Source organism: Colobus angolensis, unplaced genomic scaffold (genome assembly GCF_000951035.1).
Source record: "Colobus angolensis palliatus isolate OR3802 unplaced genomic scaffold, Cang.pa_1.0 Scaffold28, whole genome shotgun sequence".
In the NCBI taxonomy this organism is placed as follows: Eukaryota; Metazoa; Chordata; class Mammalia; order Primates; family Cercopithecidae; genus Colobus; species Colobus angolensis.
In genome coordinates this window covers 2,614,883-2,628,861 of record NW_012116043.1, presented here as the reverse complement: position 1 = coordinate 2,628,861, position 13,979 = coordinate 2,614,883, and positions in this window count along the sequence as shown.

Here is a 13,979-nt window from a genome sequence, read left to right as displayed (position 1 = left end):
CTGTTACCCAGGCTGGAGCGCAATGGTGCCATCACAGCTCACTGCAGCCTCGAACTCCTATGCTCAAGCCATCCTCCCACCTTAGCCTCTGGAGTAGCTGGAACCTCAGGGTGCACCACCATGCATCCTACCCTGCTAATTTTTATTTTCTCTCTTGTTAGCATATGATCCTTTTGCTCCCTAAGGCCACTTTCCAAGAAGTTGCATGTAGTACCCCACAGTGTCCCATTTCCTGACCTTATTATGTTAACTTGGGTTCCCTCTAAAAGCGGAAGCTGATATAAGGGCTTGTATGCAGGTAATTTACTTTGGAAATGTATTCAAAGGAAGTGGAATGGGACAACTGGGAAGAGGAAACAGGAGAGGAGGGAAGATTGAATCCAAGGCTGCATGACCCAGGTAGTTACCACTGTAGGCCTTGGGGTTCCCTCCTGCTGAAACTGCTTCCAGGAGCAGAGGGAAACACACTTCAGGACCGTTCACCAGAGACACGATGAGGGGAGTATTTACTCCGTCTGCCAAACCCCATTGGTCAAGAGTTGCTCTTCAGGATGTTGAATCCTTTGAACTCATGGTTTTGAGCATGTACGGGACAGCTGAACAGGCTCCTGCAGAGACTCTGCGGTGGGGAGCGGATAGGAGGTGCAGTGGAGGTGCTTGGGGGCTCCACATGTGCCCAACTTCTTACAGCAAGAGCCAGGGCAAAAAGATGGACTGAAAGAAAGTGAGATGGAGCATTAGCTTTATGGCCATGCTTACCTGCAAAGGAACCTGGGAAACAGTTTTTTTTTTTCCCCAAAAGAGATAGGGTCTTGCTTTATTACCCAGGCTGGAGCGCAGGGGTGCAAGCCTAGCTTACTGCAGCTTCCAACTCCTGGGCTCAAGTGATCCTCCCACCTCAGTAGCTCAGTAGCTGGGACTACAGGTGTGCACCACCATGCACCATACCCTGCTAATTTTTAATTTTTAATCTTTATTTTTGTAGAGATGGAGTCTCATTGCCTATGCTGGTCTCAAACTCCTGGCCTCAAGGGATCCTCCTGCCTCAGCTTCCTAAAGTGCTTGGATGGAAATATGGTTTTTATTCACAGTGGCCACGAGCTTGGCAAAATACAAGGGGTCGATTATTGTCGCAAGGATGTTGGAGAACAAATGGCAGACTCTGGCACACCATGATCTTCATTCCACCCATGCGTTATGATTGATCGTGGGAAGGAATTCCACAGTTGTTTGACAACGTCTGCCATGGTGTGGTGGTGGAGAGGTGGAAGGTTTTGTGTGGAGAGTCTGCTATTCCTGGCCCTTGGTATTTGTAGCACTCACAATTCATGAGGGTTGAGTAAAAACAATTTCAAAATTGGTCAGAGTGAAATGGGATAAGACCCGTCTGATGGTGGTACTTGGCTTGTCCTGAGCTATGCTCACCTCTGGTGCTCTCTCTGGTTGTCCTTTCTATTTTCAGAAGTCTCGAATTGCAAACCTACTGTGTGCACAGCCGGCAAGTGCATAGGTAGGAAGAAAGGCTACAAGGAAGAGGCCATGTTTCCCCAACTTTGGGTTTTTTAATATATTACCTTCATATATATATCATATATAATATATATGTAGTTTATATGATATATAATGTATAGTATATAATAGATCATATATAACACATAACATATATAATATGTTATATATATATTTGGCCATATCTACAGTATTCTCTGGCTATTTTAAAAAATCTAATATATATTTTAAAAAATCAACTCATTGTTTTTACTTAAATATGTTTATTTTAAAAGCAGACTCTATCGCTACCACAAATAGAAAGCCAGTATCACTTGCCATAAATAGCCAGAAACCTTCGAAATAAAGACAATGAAAACAAAGCAATGATCTTAAATTCCAGCTAGATACTGCGGCTTGCCAAAAAGCCCCTCAGACAGAGACCTGCTGTCTCCCGTCTAACAAGGCCCATTAGCCGAATGTTAGAGACTCATTAGCAGAGACGGAAGCTTCCTGTCTTTATGAGAAGGATTGCAGGAGAATTAAGAAAGGAATAGCCTTCTAATGGTGGGATTCCATGTTCCTGAAAACCTTGTTGTAAATGGTCTTCCACATTGCTGGGAGGACTCGGGAAAAGGCTGGGAAGGGCTTTGAATGCCGAGCTAAAGGGATTGTTGCGTTTGTTGCATTTGCAGAAAAGCTCTTGGGATACCTTTCAGGGGGTTATTTGGGGGTACAGGAGTAGTTAGTTTCTGCAGCAGAGTATATTGATGAATAGGGCATTCCTGTCCTCCAGTGGGTGGGAAATGCCCATTTAGGCAAAAACTCCCTCTTTGGTCCAGCGATTGGCGAGAGGCAGACATGAGCCTCTGATCCCCTGGGCCCAGGCCTGTTTTTGAAGAGACACCGAATAGCATCCATTTCTCAGGAGATGTCCTGCACTGCTCGAGCTCCTGAGAGCTCTTGGATAAAAAAAAAAAAATAAACTCGAGTTGGCACCACATCCAAGTGGCATGTGGTGCGGGCGTGTGCAGTTGGATTATTTTTATTTATGATAGCTGATTCACAATCGTCTCCATGGCAATGGGGGAGCTAAAGGCAGAGGGAAGGAGGGAGTTGTCACATTATTAAATGACCCAATGAAAGAATAAAAACCCTCCAACACATCAGGGATTAATTTAACGTTGTGGCCTTGCCTGGAAGGTCATTACCCATCCCTGCTACAGATGTTGGCACTTCCACTTCCAGAGTGTTCTGCGCAGAGCATGGCTCATCTTTTTGCATTTCAATGTTATTCTTTGCTCAGTCAGATGCCGGGGGTCAGGAGGGCCACTGGTGACCTCATCAGGAGATGCTCTCCACATAGAACACTCAGGAACCTATTCACGGTGCCCTTTTGAACACACAAGCATCTCTATCTCTATTTATCTCTCTATATGTGTAATTCTGTTTTTATACTAACTTGAATACAGGGTATAAAATCATCTTTATAAATTACATTTAAGGAATAAAATCGTACAGTGTATACCCATGTACCTACTACTTAGTTAAGAAAAATAGGCCAAGTGTGGTGGTTCATGCCTGTAATCCCAGCACTTTGGGTGGCTGAGGTGGGAGGATCTCTTGAGTCCAGGAGTTCGAAACCAACCTGGGCAACACAGTGAAACCTCATCTGTACAAAAATTACAAAAGTTAGCTGGGCATGGTTGCTCATGCCTATAGTCCCAGTTACTTGGGAGGCTGAGGTGGGAGGATCTCTTGAGCCTGGGAGGTTGAGGATGCAATAAGCCGTGATCAAAACCACTGCACACAGCCTGAGTGACAGAGTGAGACCCTGTCTCAAAAACAGAAAAGAAAATATTATTTCTTTTACATAGGGTAAAAGAATGACGTATATACAGTAACAGTGTATCTCGATTTCCCCTGACATCCCAATTTTCTCTTGTTGTCACTAAGATAACTAAGGCTAGAGTGCAATGGTGCGATCTTGGCTCACTGCAAGCTCTGTCTCCTGAGTTCAAGTGATTCTCCTGCCTCAGCCTCCCGAATAGCTGGGATTACAGGTGCCCACCACCACGCCGGCTAATTTTTGTATTTTTGTAGAGATGGGGTTTCACCATGTTGGTCAGGCTGGTCTTGAACTTCTGACCTCAGGTGATCCACCCACCTTGGCCTCCCAAAGTGCTGGGATTACAGGCTTGAGTCAGTGTGCCTCTACTTTTAAGCCCCCTCTGTGCTCTTCCCCAATCTCTTTCCCTCTCCCCTCGTAAAGAACCTCTCCTGAATTCTGTGTTCATCATTCCTTTGCTGCTCTGTTTGCTCCCTAAATAATACATTATTGTTTTGGGTGTCTTCGTGAGCGGTGTGTAAGTGAAGTTGTACTCTGGGTGTCCTTTAGTGCTGCCCTCTTTCACTAAACGTTGCATTTGGGAGATTCTTTCACATTGAAATGTGTAGCAGCTCTATGCTATTCCATTCTAGGAATGTTCCAGGATTCATCTGTTTTACAGCTGACGTTTGGGTTGTTGCCTGTCCTTTGCTCCAATGAACAAGGCTGCTGTGAACATTTTCGTACTTGTGTCACAACACAGACAGGCCCAAATCCTCCAGGTTCAGTGTCTACAATGGCTGGATCATGTGTTCACTGCATCTTCAACTTTGCCAGATGGTGACAAACTGTTTTCCAAAATGGTTGTCCAGGTTGATCTACCCTCTGGCGACATAGAGGTGTTCTGACCATGGTGCATTGTTGTCAGTGCTCGTTGCCAGACCATTCACTTTGAGTGCTGCCTGGGACTATCATTCAGTGCCCAACTCGGGTTCATATGGGGAAGAACCCCAAAGAAGAGAACAGGCTGTATTCTGCAATATTAACTTTGTAGTAATACAGCTGACATTTTGATCTACATCTGCCTTACATCTTTGTCTGTTTTAGTTGGTTGAGAACTTGGGTGCCTCCTAAGGGTAACCTAAACACCACTAACTATACTGTCTCTGATAACTTAAATGCCCACGGCCTCTCATTCATCTGAGATGGGAAGATTACTTGAGCCCAAGAGGTCAAGGTTGCAGTGAGCTATGATGACGCTAATGCACTCCAGCCTGGGTGATGGAGTGAGATCAGACCCTGTCTCCCAAAAAATAAAAGAATTAGCCCAAGAATTCCAAGGATGCAAGATAAAAAAATTACAAAAATCCCCAAAGCTAGGAAGGTGGGACACGGTTAACTTACCATCTGTTCAACTCCCACTCATCTTTCAAAACCCACTTCAGCATTATCTTTTATCTGAGCAGCTTTACCCAGCTTCCTCATTCAAAGCCCAGTCCCAAACCCAGCTAACCCGGAACTTGGGCTGGACTTTTTCTCTCCTTCCACGGAGCTCTGTGATCACCCCAGCTCACAGCTCACTCCAGATTCTGAATTCCTAGGATTAGTTTGTGGATTCAGCTTTTTTGTTATGTAATCGTATTCTGTTAGCCCATTGTGGAGTGTACGTCTGGCTTTCTTACTTTGAGGTCATCTTAGGTTTACTTCTTCATAGGGCCAGCGCAGTGTTTTGCCGTAGCTCATTCTTTCAGGAGGTTATTGGTAGCACCCATGACGTGTCAGACCTGATGATCATGGCTGAGGAATCAAAGACACTGGGTCCCTCGCCCTTGATGGAGACATGCTTTTCAGGAGAAATGCAAGAAATAAATGAGAGTGATGTGATGTGGCTTTGATAGGAGGAATATCCAGATTATTAAGGAGAGTTTCTTTGAATGAGGAAATTGGATAAAGTTGCTCAAACAAAAGATAATTCTGAAGTGGGTTTTGAAAGGTGAGTGGGAGTTGAATAGATGGTAAGTTAACCATGTCCCACCTTCCTAGCTTTGGAGATTATTGTAATTTTGTTATCTTGCATCCTTGAAAACCTTTGGCTGATGTGTGTGTGTTTTTGTATTTTTTGGGAGACAGGGTCGCCCAGGCTGGAGTGCAGTAGTGTGATCACAGTTCACTGCAGCCTTGACCTCCTGGGCTAAAGTAATCTTCCCATCTCAGCCTCCTGAATAGCTGGGACTACAGGTATGTGCCACTATGCCTGGCTAATTTTTAAAGTTTTTGTAGAAATGGGGTCTCCCTATGTTGTGCAGTCTGTTCTTGAACTCCTGGGCTTAAGCAATCCTCCTGCCTCAGCCTCTCAAAGTGCTGGGATTACAGGTGTGAGCCACTGTGCCCAGTCTAAAATTATTTTTAAAGGTAAATACTAATGAAAATTGACAAACATCTTCTCGGTATCCATGGGTGTTTGACTCTGGCCACTAGAGCATTAGAAATTAGTTGGGAAATCAGTGCCAGTGGTGCCCTTTAAATATATAGTTTACATCTGTTGGATATTTGGATAAAGGATAAGGAAAAACAGAACAAACCCTATTCTTAGAACCGTGACTGTCCTGGCTTCTGATCTGACCTCAAAGCGGTCAGATGACTCCAGCTGGTGACAGCAGCTGGTCTCTGCGCCACAGAGGTGCGTCTCTGAGCATTTTTCAGCCGTTTAGATCAGACCGTGGGTCTGATCACAGTGACCAGAATTGCAGAATTGTTTTGGGCAGTTGGCTAATTAGAACAAAACCATCAGGTGAAATGAACTATCCATCCCAGACTTTGTTCTAATAATCATTAGATGAGATTTCTGATGAGCAGGCTGTGGGCTATGCTTGATTTCGGGCATCTCAATGCTGTCTGGGGGTGTCCGTCAAGGCCGAATGGCTGGAGTGGAGTTGGGAATGAGAGGATGCTTTTTCTCCCTGGGGAAACCTTGTCAGTGCATTTGTGTGGGTGTGAGTCCCTCGTACCTTTGGGGGCTGCCTGTCTGTTAAGCAATGCTTGCCTACGCCCTTGGCCTTGACCTGACCCTTGTTGGTGCGGCTGTCAGTCAGATGGCAGAAGCGCTGGCGTCTCCCCTGACAGCTGGTGCAGTAACAACTGTCAGTGGCAGTGAAGTCAGCTTGCTTTCCAAGAGGCATGCATAATGTTAAGTCTGAAGAGAGGAATTGACTGAGGGTTTGGACTGTTGAAAGGTAGGCAGAGAGAGAGGTGCAGCCCTTCCTGGTAATCCAATTTGGGCATAACTTCGGATTCTAATCAAACGGTCTTTCGTCATGCTATCTTACCACATGTGATTTTAATGTAGAAGTTGCAAGGCAGAAGGCCATGAGCTGGATTTGTGGGTACTGTGGGTTGAATTGTGTCCCCCAAAACATACGTCCAAGTCCTAACCACTAGTACTTGTGAACATGACCTGATTGGGAAAGAGGGTCTTTGCATATGTGGTCAAGTTAAGATGTGGTCATTATGGTGGGCCCTAATCCAATATGACTAGTGTCCTTAGATGAAGAGGGAGAACAGGCCGGGCATGATGGCTCATGCCTGTAGTCCCAGCACTTTGGGACGCTGAGGCAGGTGGATCACAAGGTCAGGAGCTCAAGACCAGCCTGGCCGACATGGTGAAACCCCATCTCTACTAAAATTAGCTTGGCGAGGTGGCGGGCGCCTGTAGTCCCAGCTACTTGGGAGGCTGAGGCAGGAGAATGGCGTGAACCCGGGAGGCGGAGCTTGCAGTGAGCCGAGGTCGTGCCATTGCACTCCCGTGTGGGCAACAAGAGCAAGACTGTCTCAAAAAAAGAAAAAAAAGAAAAAGAGGAGAACACACACACACACACACACACACACACACACACACACACACGAAGGCCATGTGAAGATGCAGCAGAGATTGGAGTGATGTGCCTACATGATGCCAGGGAACACCAAGGGTTACCAGCGACACCAGAAGCAAAGAGAAAGGCATGGAACCTCTCCAGAGCCTTTGGAGGGAACATGGTCCTACCCACACCTTGGTCTGGGACTTCCGGCCCCCAGGACTGTGAGAGAATAAATTTCTGTTCTTATAAGCCATCCCATTTGTGCTAATTTGTTATGGCAGCTCTGGGGAACTAACAACGATGTTAAAAAAAAAAGTTGGACAAATGGCTACTGTTTAAAAACAGAAATTTTGTGTAAAAGTCTAGATTTTTGGCATCTCTGGAAAAATCAGATCTGTTCACAGAGGGCCAACAGTCTCCGATGGGAAAAGTCTGGCACTGTGCAGTGTGCCCGAGTCACCACCACTTCCAGTTGTCCTAAAACCAGCCTGCTTCTCCCAGTTGTGTTTTGCATCAAGACTCTCTAGGTTTCTAAGTTTGCAGCCCCTTCTTTCATGATAGATCTGGGATGGAAGGGTTGGAAAGAGCCTGTCTCTGGCCTTCTGGTTTCTAGTGCAGAGGTTGGCAAACGACAGCCGGTGGGTCAAATGTGGCACTCTGTGTGTTTTGATAGACCAAGTTTTAATGAAAAGCAGCCATGCCTATTCATATACGTATTGTCTCCGGTTGCTTTCACACCATAACACCAGGGTTGAGAAGCTTCAATAGAAACCATTTGGCCTGCAAGGTGGAAAACATTTACTGTCTAGCCCTTTACAGAAAGACTGTGCTGACCCTTATTCTGGAGAATCAAGAAATCCAGATTTTTATGTGAACTCTCCTTGTTTTTAAGTGAGGGCAACAAACTCATACTGGTTTTTAATTTCAAAAATTTAACCATCAATCAAGGTCATCTTTCCATGTCAATAAATGGGACTCTCCATCTTTTTTTTTTTTTTAAATAAATAGAGTAATATGAGTCATTTAACCAATTTTTTATTAATGGGTATGCAAGCAGTTGGTTATAAGTTTCTATAAACTAGTGAAGACTGGCTAGGTATTGAGCATTGAACTTCTTTTTGGGGATGGGGCGGAAATGAGCGAGTGGGGTATTTAACCCAGAGTTTAGAAAGCCAGCAGAGACTATGCCATTATTTTTATCAAATGTTCATGTTGGATTTTTAAAGGCAAGATAGGAAACACTGGCCTTCGCTGTCCACAGAAGGCTCTGTAAGAAAAAACAGAACTTAAAAATGCAGCAGAAAAGAATTGTTTTGGTTGTAAGGTGGTAGCTTTTGTTGCTCAAGGTGGTGAACCCTGGAAAGAGTGGCTGAAGAAACTCATGAATTTCCCTCTCTGAAGACCCTCTAAGAGGCAACAACTCTGCCCAGGTTGGATGTAACCCAGCGAGGGAAGGTCTGTTTGGTCACCTCTGCTCCAGCACAATGGCTCCCTCTACCCCAGCACCGAGAAAGCTTCTGTGTCTACCTTGCCCAACAGGAAGAAGTGCCGTGCTGGATACAGACGGGGTCATTGGTAGTGGAGGTATTTGGGCATTTAACCACACCTTTGCCATCCCTGGATTAGAGACCAAGAGCTGGGTCAGCCTATCACATGTCCTCTGAGCTCCAGGGTCCTCATCTGTAATTGGCTGACTCCATTAGTCTGTATAAGGCCATTGCCAGACAGGTCCATCCCAGGCTATAGGGCTGTTTGAAGGGTATGCATGGAAGAATAAATGCAGCAGGCCTGAGACTGTTATCCCTGGAAAGGCCTGCTTACAAGGTTGATGGTGTTTGGGAGCTTGGCACTTGGACTGTTCCCTGTGCCATGTTCCTAGACTGTACAAACCTAGTGTGTGTCATGGTTCCTAGACTGTACAAACCATGTGACTTATGGTGAACACTTGCTTTCCCTCTGGGAATCTGGAATATGGGTACATGCTAGGCAGAGGAGTCTATGTGACTAGTCCCAATACAGTCCAGTACAAATGCTGGGCACTGAGTCTCTGATGGGCTTCCCTGGACAGAAACAGCACGCATATGTTGCTGTGTTTTTCTTGCTGGACGAAGAGTGTGCTCTGTGTGACCCTCATGGGAGGAAGAGAGAGTATAAGGAAGCTGGTGCATGGATTTCTACAGAATCTGCCTGTGTCTTTTCCCTGGTTGATCCTGTTGTATATCTTTTTGCTGTAATAAGCCTTAGCCATAAGTCCAACCAAATGCTGAGTTCCATGAGCTCTTCTACTGAATCACTAAACATATGAGAGTGGTCTTGAGAAACCCTCTAACAGGATGGTTCGTTGTAAACTCAATTCCACCATTAAAACAATTAAACAATTCAGAGTCCCTGCCTTGATGAAGATGATACTGATAAATGTATCGTGACTATATTAAAAACTAACACTTAAATTACACAATGTGCCAGGTGCTGTTTAAACACTCTTCATAGATTGACTCATTTCATCCTCACAGCCATCCTTAGAGGTAGGTCCTTCTACCCTCAGTTTACAGATGATAAAACTGAGACACAGAGAGAGTAAGTGACCTGTCCTTCGTCACCCAGCTCATAGGTGGTGGAGCTGAGGATGAAACTCCCAGGCTGCGAATGGCAGACTTTTGGGATCCTCCAGAAACGTAGGTCTCACCTTGGATTGGTGATTGGAGCCAGTGCCTTTTTGGAAACTAGCTTTAGTCTAAAGAAGTTAAATAAGGAGGATATTGCATGTTTCCAACACAAAGAAAGAAATGTTTGAGATGATGGATATGCCAATTACCCTGATCTGATCACCATGCGTTATTTGTATCAGAACATCACTATGTACCCCATAAATATGTGCAATTATTATATGACAAAAAATAAATAAAAAGTATTTTTTAAAAAGAGGCTAACTCAATTGGTCTTCGCTTTTTGACGGAGGGTGTATCAGTGAAGATAAGCTGGGATAACAAAGCATGTCAAAATACCAGCGGCTTAAAATAACAGGGTTTATTCCTTGCCCAATCTGTGTGCCCATACCACCTGACTGTGGGCTCTGCTCCGTGCCCCCCTCCCTTGGACTCAGGCTGCCGGAGGAGCAGCCCATCTTCCCTTGCTGTGGGATGTTAGAGCGCTGGGAGCTGCAGCTGCTGCTCCCCTGCGCTGGGACAGCTCATGTCTCATTGGCCAGCGTAGTCACATGACCCCACCCAGGCACTAGGAAGGCAGGAAGTGAGTCCTAGCGTGCGTCCCCAGGGCAGATAGTACAACTCTTCGGTCAGCATCACGGGGAATGCTCTAGTGAGGATTAGGAAGGAAACCAGACTTTTGATTTCCCTGACTCCAGACTTTGCGAGAAGAATGCTCATTGAAGGAAGATTTGGGAGTTGAGAGGAGGGGGTGGGAGTGAGCTGATTATTGTCAAAGGCAGAAGTGAGAAAACAGGGGGCTGACAGTTAAGTCCTTTCAGAGCAAATGAAAGTGATTTCCATGACAACAATTCAATTAGAAAGCGACATGAAGTTCTCTGTGTGAGGGAACGCTGGGGAATTATCACACAATGAACCCTGAGCATTTTGGCCTTGGGGTGGAGAGGGGTGAGAAAGGCCCCAGCGGGGGACCCACAGTGGTTCCTGGATACAGGGCATGCCTCCCTAGTGGGAAGAGTCACCTCTTCCAGCACCCAGGGGAGGGAGGAGGGAAGAGGTTGGCAGAAATAAGCAAATGCGGAGCGGGTAGGAGCAGGAATGGGCCAGGGGAGGCAGGGAAGGCCAGGGACTGGGGTGGGCGATTGAGGCATGTGTGTTTTGCTTTGCTTCTGAGGTGGGGTGGCTTGGGATGGTATGGTTGGAGAATAGATGTTGAAATGTTTCCCCACAGAATTAAAATTCAGACATGGGTGTTGGCGGGGGAAAGTGGGAAGGAGGCCACAGGATGTGGTGGAAAAAAAACGAGGCTTCGAAAGCCCACCCTGGTGGCTTTGAATCAGTTTTCTCCCCTTGCTTTCTGTGTTTGAGCTTAAGTTCCCTGAGCCTCAATTTTTTTCACCATAAAACAGAGCTCAGTTTGCCACTTAGCAGAGCGATGGTGAGCACTGCATCACGTAGCGTAATATTCGGCACATAGTAGGTGCTCTCTACAATGTACCTCTACTCCCCTCCCTTGGATTAGGGATGAGGGCAAAGCGATTTGATCTCAGGTGCAAACTCTGAAGCTTCAGCAATGGCTCCCTGGGACCTGTGTTAAGAAGACTTTTGAGGCCAGGCACGGTGGCTCACGCCTGCAATCCCAGCACTTGGGAGGCCGAGGTGGGCAGATCATGAAGTCAGGAGATCGAGACCATCCTGGCTAATATGGTGAAACCCCATTTCTACTAAATATACAAAAAATTAGCTGGGTGTGGTGGCGGGTGCCTCTAGTCCCAGCTATTCGGGAGGCTGAGGCAGGAGAATGGCGTGAACCCGGGAGGCGGAGCTTGCAGTGAGCTGAGATCGCGCCACTGCACTCCAGCCTGGGCGACAGAGTGAGACTCCGTCTCAAGAAAAAAAAAGACTTTTGAAGCTTGGTGAGAGTGTGCTCCAGTTGCTTACTGATGTCTGTCACGGACATGGAAGTGGTGTTGTGTGCATGGCATTTGCCATCCTTGGTTTGGCCTGTCTTTCCCATTCGAGCTTTGCTTTTTACTACAACCTTCTGTAAATCCTTTGCTGCACTCACACTGCCCAGCTCCCTGGCCCCTGTGATGCTGGATGCCGTGTGCTGCCTGCCTGCCTCTGTGCCCTGGTGCCCCTGCCTTCCCTGGCCTGGGGCACTCTCCCTCACTCCTTAGTTCATCCAGGCTTGTCCTCTTCGGCAAGGATCAGGTCAGACTGCCCTGCAGGGAAGCTCCTCTAACCCACCCCTGCCCTAACCATTCCACAACCAAAGGATGCCATCTGTTTCTGAATTCTCATAACATTCTCCCCGTATTCCATGGCGTGCACACACATCTCACAGCACCTCATGTAGGCGCTGGTGTCCTTTCCTCATGCCTATTGCTGGCCTCTTAGTGACTGTGAGCCCCAAGGGCAGCTATGTTGTCCCTTCCCCTTTGTTAGGGACAAAGGGATTATGATTTGGATGATTTAATTGGCAGAGCTTGGATGTGGAATCAGAGATCCTAGCTAGGGCTCCCAGTGCTGCCACTTGGGGATGTGTGACTGTCCCTAAATCTTTTGACCTCTCTGAGCCTCAGATTCTTCTTCTAATAACACAGAGTCACTGGGAGCATGCAGAGGGATGTGTGTGCCTGGTGCATTCTGAGCTTTGGGTGCATAGTAAGCACTTGCTTAATACCTGGTAGTGGCCTCCTTCTTTCCTTCCTGGCCCGGATTCCTTGAACAATGATTCCAGTGTGGTCCTTACATCTTTCTTTGGGATGGTCCTCCAACTATTTATTGGGAGTCCAAGTGGTACAGCCTGAGAGCTTGGTGCAGGAGAAGGAGGATATGTATTCACTCATGGAAAGACCCAAAGTTCATGGGAACCCCAGCATCAAAGACAGCCCTTTAGGCAGCAGCTGTGTTCGTGCACAACTGTGTACAATTTCAATTTGATTAGCTTTACCATGAGCCCCCTTTTACAAGTCCCAGGGAACTTGCCAATTAAAGCTGTGTTTGGCAAATATTTTTGTAAAATGCAGAGTCACCAAATTGTTCTGCTTTGTGGTTCTGGATTCATATATATTAGGTTTTCTTAAAGTAGGTACTATGTTAGCAGTGAAACCTCCTTATATTCTAGCCAAGTTTTTGAGCTTCAGTAGTCAAAATTGCTATTTATTTAAATCCGTAGAATATGTATTATATTCCAAAAGCTATTTTCAAGTCATGAAAATTAAGTGAGAAAACTAGAATTACCAGGGTTCATCTTCTGTTCCTGCTATGTACCCGACTCTTGCTGGCGGTCCTGGCAGATGCTCAGCTGTCCTTGATAAAGGAACAGGAGTGCTAAAAGCCAGGAAGATGCTGAGAAGAGTAATGTGGCCTGGGAAACTCATAATTACCACGAGTGCCAGTCTCTGTAATAAAGCATTGATAGGCAAAGTCCAGAGCATAAATTATCAGGGAAGGGGGCAAGGAAAGATGTCGCGTCCAACCATTTAGCCTCTGAGTAGCTTCCGGCAGCTGTCCTGTAATGCGTCTTGTTTGGTGCAGACCAAGACAGATGCATTCCAGTGCATTCCACCTCAAAGGGAGATGAGCATGGAAGCAGTCAAGTGAGACTGCTGGTCTGTCTGCCACTCCCTCTGGAGAGATGCTAGACGTTTGAGTAGTGTTTGCTTGTTATAGAATTTTAGATTTCCAGGACAGACTTTGAGATCAACCCTCTCATTTTACAGATAAAGGAATCAAGGCCCAGGAAGGGGAGTAGAATTACCAAAGCCTCCAAGTGAGTCAGTAGCCATGGTCGGTACTTGAACTTCCATCCTTTGACTTGGTTTACCTTTGCTACCCCACTCAGTTCTACCCCAGGATGGCCGAAGGAGACCAGGCTTGACTCACAGCCCCATTTCCTAGGGGGTGTCACTGTCTAGGTAGAGGTAAGAGATTTTTCCTTCTCTGGTAGATGATTTTTTTGGTCTTATTGTTTGTTTAGTGAATTTTTCTGCATGGTTGTACAGGTACATGGCTCAAAATTCAAAAGGAATACATTGAAAATTCAGTCTGTCTTCCTCCTACACCTGTTCCCCAGCCTCCCTCACCTCCTTCCCAGATGCAACCAGTGTTACATGTATGTTTGCAGAGATTTTT